The sequence below is a fragment of the Bactrocera latifrons genome, unplaced genomic scaffold (assembly GCF_001853355.1).
Source record: "Bactrocera latifrons isolate USDA-ARS-PBARC rearing strain unplaced genomic scaffold, ASM185335v1 scaffold_76, whole genome shotgun sequence".
NCBI classification, from domain to species: Eukaryota; Metazoa; Arthropoda; class Insecta; order Diptera; family Tephritidae; genus Bactrocera; species Bactrocera latifrons.
In genome coordinates this window covers 384,180-390,331 of record NW_017537445.1, presented here as the reverse complement: position 1 = coordinate 390,331, position 6,152 = coordinate 384,180, and the positions used below count along the sequence as shown (strand labels likewise).

Below are 6,152 nucleotides of genomic sequence, written 5' to 3'. Positions count from 1 at the left end.
GCAGTAATGAACAACTTTTTGGTAAGATGCCGCGCATGCATCAACGAGCAGGGGAAGCATTTAAATTCCATTATTTTTGAAACTAATTAAGCTTTATTTAATAAAATTGAATGAGCTTGAACATGAATAAAAGAAAATGAATTCCATACACTGAAAAAAAAAAAAATTATTTCAGTTTCTTAATGTACCAAATTCATCAGCCACCCTGTAGAATGAAAACGTCCTTGAAAAAATCTGCAATACCTGTAAGAGTACTGAAAAATAAAAAAAAAAAATATTGTTAAGCAGCATTCGAGTTGGTCTGAATTTATTTGTTATACTCTATTTGGCTCAGAGATTATACAGTATGCCAAATATTATCTACGAAGTAATAAGATTTTACAGATCATGTTAAAATTGTTTTCGCCACTCTTTTTCCGCTGCCAGGATCTCTTTGATATTTTCTAACCTCTATCCAGTGCAAATTCAATAACTATCAAAGTTTAGGTCGGGATATTTCCGAAGCTGATTAGAGCTAGGTGATTCATAAAGTTCTAACTTAAGAGAGAAACAGAGGGAGAGAGACAATGGAAGAAAGGGAAAGATATTCATCTTAATGGAAGCAAACAGTTCCTCAGTCTTTCTTGAAACAGCCCAAGAGTGCATTAAAAGATAAAAATAATGGAAATTTCACCCACGTTCGATCTGGTAGTAATAAAACAAAGGTTTTGAGAATAATCTCTAAATAGGTTTGAGCGCCCGGACAGTGAGCATCGTCATACTTTTGATATCATATGCAAACAGTTTCCAACACACTCCAACTGATATATGAACATCAAACAGCACACGAACAAAAAAAATATTGCATCAATCTAAAAAACAGAAAAGCTTTGACTTCGTTTGCATTGAGTCTATTATACCCTTCTCAAATACAAAATAATCTCTTCAAGAATTTGATTTCGGTTATTCAATTAGTATATGTCCTCGAATAAAAAAGATTTCCATAAAATCACTTGACTCTGATCATCTCGCTTCTCTCTTCAACTGTCGGTATCTCTGCCATCCCGAATGTGTTGTGGTCGATGTAAGGTTGCGTGGTAGGTCAGTTTTTTCTTCACTGCTACACGGTGTTCCTCATCATATTAGCTGCTAAAGTCGCTAAGCACGATTTTGACATCGTGGCGGGGGCAGCTCTCAGGTGCGCTCCAAGCGGTCATAGAAGGTATCTTTGGTCACATCGCTTCTCTTTTCCATCGTTGCGTATTCGCAAATCAGCGATATGTAGAATAACTTCGGTTTGTTTTAGATTATGGCTAGACGTTCATCTACCATGGTGAATGTCAGGACTTGACGACGTAGTATTTCTCCTCCCATAAATCTGACACCATACATGCGCTACTTTATATGGCCACAGCACTAAATGCCACAAGGTTGTACTCATCTCAGTTCTTGTCCCATCCATCGCACTTTTTAGAAGTCGGCGATGTTAGCCTTTACTCTCAGGAGAACATCAACCAGATGGGTAACAGCAACCTCCCAATTAAGGGACCGGACATTTCGAATGCATGCCTTTAATCCTAATCCTTACATACGTTTGCAGTGGTCGTCATTCATACGAATTATAAAAACAGTGACATTAATTGTCTTACTGTGAACCAGGTATATTTTATATAGTTTGAAAATTCACCGATAATCATCCCTGAGTTTCTTCAAATCTTATGATCACTCAACCACAGAAATATGGTGTCACACTTGACATAAATGTCATTAAATTTGACAAAGTCCACAGCAGACATAAGATAAATCGATGAACGATGCTAAACTTCACAGCAGCTTTTTCCATGTTTCCATAACACTGACAACACTGACAGCAAACAGACACTTTAGCTATCGCACCGTGATGACTCCTAACTTTGTAGTGTCAAACAAAATGACACATTTTGCACCAGGAAAATTTTCATTTTCATTTTTCGTCTCCAACATTTTTGGGTTTCTATAAAGCTAGAAACAGAACTAGAGTGCGACCATTTAATTATTCAGACACGGCAAGCCGATCACTTGAGATTTGTGTCATTAAAATTGACAACCGTTAACCATACATACATTCAAGCGTTGCTTAGTCTAAATAGAGATATAGTTATTTTAATCTTAATAGCCAATTACATCAATTTTACATTATTTATTTTTGAAACACATTTGAGACAACTGTTAGTTGTGTCTAAGTATTTGCTAGTGACATGTAAATCCCACATTTAATTTCAATAGTTTAGTTTTTCCCTCTTCTTCGAATTAAATGCGAAAAATTCCTTTCATAAATATTTTTAACACACAGACAATGCATTAGTCATGAGCGTGTTTTGTACAAATGTATCATTTTCATCTATAAGCGCTAACAAGACTTTGCAATCTCAAGCATGACTGCGCAACCGAAACTTACACACACACATATAGTTTTGTGTCTACTTTATAAGGCCTGAGTGATGGAGTGGCAATGGCAGCAGCCGGATTTCACACACATATAAATAATTGATACGGCTGTAAAGAAACAAAAAAAAAAAAAATTAAAAAAATATGGCAGCACTACAAGGAAAAAAAAAACAAATCGCTGAAATCGAAGAATTGCTAAACAAATGCTGTAACAACAATAAAAAATAGTAAAAAATGCTGAAATATACCAACGCGGAAATGTCTGCTTGATAACGCAGAGGATTAGCTTGAATGGCGCTAAAAAGTGGACACAGTATAGAAAAAATATATAAAACATGATTATGCATATACATATATATTAGGTTGTCAAAAAAGTCTTGCGGTATTTCTTGCGGTATTTTTATTGAATTTTCAATTGTTCATAAATTTTTTTTTATGACTAATGCCCAGCTATTGAGCGGTGCTACGGCTGCTACTATGCCGGTTTCTTTCGACTTACACCAGAACGCAAACGTTGAAACCATCGTTGTGCGGTGGAAATGGAAACTGTATCGGGTCCATAAACTGGCTTGAGATGCATTTTTGCCTTTATCGTACTGGTACTGTAAAATATGCCGTATTTTCTCTTTATTTTGCTCCATGTTTGTGACGCTATAACTCACGCACGACTTAAAAGAAACGGTAATCAATCAAACACGTGTTAGTGCGTGAAATGAGCTTTCCAAAAAGGTATAGCATGGCCCGATGCGATGAATAGAACTAGAACTATGCGCTCTCAGCGCCAAGCGAAAATACCGCAAGACTTTTTTGACAAACAATACATATATAATATGTACGAGTATATAGTATATGTACCTTTGTATAAATATAAGTTCCTCTAACTTATGCCTTCATTCATACCGCTAAACGGAGGCAGGTATTTCATTTTTCTGTGGAAGCCGGTGAAAATTTATCAAATCACTATAATTACCGTTAGTTTATGAGCATACAAATGTATGTATGTATTGATATATGCTTATGAACACATTGTAAAATTTTTGTTTATCAGTTCGGCAGTGTCATTCAATAATCCACACTAAAATGATGCCATAAATCGGCAGCTGCTTATTCATTCAGTTATTTGCACACGCATGTATTGAATATGTGTTTGCATATTAGGGTGAATCAAAAGACATAAAAATGCTTAATTTTTTTTGCATTAGATATCTCGAACACATCGGCCGCAATCACGAAAAAATGCATTTTGATTATTCCATGTAAATAACATAAAAAATGTTTACTTAAACTCTCGCAACATGTTGCAACTAAACGTGTGGGATATGGAGTTATAGTCATATGTTTATGTAAATTATCACAATAATGAGATGAGTTGAAATCCAGATGTCAGTGGGTCTGTCCGCGCAAATGACAACTTGAATAAAAATTTTGATATTTTGGTGAAACTTGTTAAGTACGTTCCTTGGCAGCCAAGGGTGGATGGTGGTGCTGATAAGCGTATAACCACAGCCACACAAAACGCAATGAAATGAAAACTAATCTAGCCCGTTCTTACTGCCGTTGGACAGATGATAAAATAGAGGTTTTTGCCATTCAAGAATTCACATCACTTTATATTTATTAAAAGAAAACATTGTTATAAAATATTTTGTTATAAAAGGCGTCTTCTTTTACATATTTATTTGGGAAATCGATTTTCAGGTGAGTTCAGATTCGTTGCGTTGAATTTATTTGTCTATTTAATTTTTTTTTCTCTTTGTGGTTTCTAAATCAGCTGTGATGATGTAATACATTTTCAAGAGAGAGAGAGTTTTCACGTAAATTACCTTCAAATTACTTCGGCGACGAGATTAAGAACTGTCATTTTTGTATGGCGAAATCTTGTTAATTTTATAAGATTAGTGGGATAAACTACTCAACAACCGAAATTTTGTGATTAAGTGTCCGTCTGAACATGGTATAAGTTAAGAAGCAAAAATACCAGATATCGTAGTATCTAACGACATTTGGCCTAAAAACTTTTGTTAAGTGTAGTCATGATCACTAATTGGTTTAATGTACATATTTTCGAAAACGCGGAATACCAAACGTGCTGAGAGGCTGTTATTTTTACAAAATAACCACGCCCATTCCACAGATAACGGTTATGTTCAAAAATTCTAAAAATAACCTACGTATATGGCAAAAGATGGAAAAGTGGTACAAAAGAATATTGTGCGCTGATAACCTAGGATGTGAAGAATGTATTCAATTCTGCTAAATTTACAAACACATTTGAAGACCTATATGAAATATTGTTACGAGTTACTTTTAAAAAAGAGCGCTGATGTGCGACACCAACAATGGCACCAAAAGCTACCCTATTTCAAGTTGAGTACCACAAGTTTCAGTATTAGGTCCTCTTTTTTGAAATCCCGTGTATGAAAGGGTGTTAAGAATACAGCAACCAACAGTAAGGAAGAGCTAAGTTGGGGTGCAACCGAATAACCGACTCTTGGGGCAATGCTTCCCTAAGCTCTCATATATATAATATAAATATTTTCCAGTTTCCAGTTGACTTTATAGTCCACCTATCGGTCAATACGTAAGCAATCTTTATGAAATTAAAAGGAAACTCTTTCTAATAGTACGAGTTAAAAAAAAAAAATAATAAAAAAAAAATATAACAAATGGTATTTCGGCAAATCAATTTATTTTATAGTCTCCATCTGCTTCAATAAAGCCTTTTGAACGGTCCAGAAGCATGTCGAACGAGTGTTTTAGCTCGTCGGCCGATATGGTCGCCAGTATGCCGCTGCAAGCCGTCTGCATAACTCTTTCCTTTCATGGGCAAATGCAGTTTTCCGAAAAAGAAGAAGCCGCACGGTGCCATGTCAGGTGAATGCGGGGAGTGGTTAATGGTTAATGGTTAAAATGTGCGTTTTGGGCAAATATTCGGTCACAAGCGTCGATCGAATGTTGGATTCTGAACAGTTTTTGGTCGTCAGTCAATTTGTGCGGAACAATTTCCAATTCCATGAATTTCAATTATAATTTCAGCTGATTTTTGATGAATTCACGCACAGTTTCGACGGAATTTCCGATGAGTACCAGGGGGCACTAGATTCAAAAAGTCCTGTTTGTTTAGGGGTGGAGGCCTAGCCTTCATCAAGGTCAAAATATTTGACATCCCTTCGGTTACATGTTGCCGCGAAAAGTTTTTGACTTTCATTTGAACGAAACAGAACTAAAATTCTATATTAGACATCGGATATTATAGACAGGGGTATTTCTTAATCTAGTTAAGGGTTAATATGGGTTTACGCGTTTCAAAAAATCGTTTTTTTTATTGTCTTATTAATTTCTACAATACCTCTGGAATATTGTTCCGAGTAAAAGTTTCGGAGATACAGTCTTGAAAACTTGTGCCCTCGAGGCTAGCTAGGTCCCCCTTGTCCTCGTGTATCTAATATACAGATTTTTAAACAACCGCTTGCATTTGTACCTTGTATATTCATCAATCTCTAAGATTTATCCAACTTGGAAAGTAATGAATGCCCTTATGTACATATATAAACACCCAGAAATACATAGTTATGCTCTCTTCATAGCTTATATAGTTTTCTTCTTCTTCTTCTTGATTGGCGTAGTCACCGCTTACGCGATTATAGCCGAGGTAACAACAGCGCGCCAGTCGTTTCTTCTTTTCGCTACGTGGCGCCAATTAGATATTCCAAGTGAAGCCAGGTCCTTCTCCACTTGGTCCTTCC

General features: G+C 35.9%; 1 protein-coding gene across 1 annotated transcript in view; it reads left to right on the top strand.

Moving 5' to 3' along the window:
* The window catches only part of LOC108976402 (prolactin-releasing peptide receptor), a 50,734-nt gene that overhangs the window by 24,473 nt on the left and 20,109 nt on the right, over nt 1-6,152 (top strand). The window lies entirely within an intron of this gene.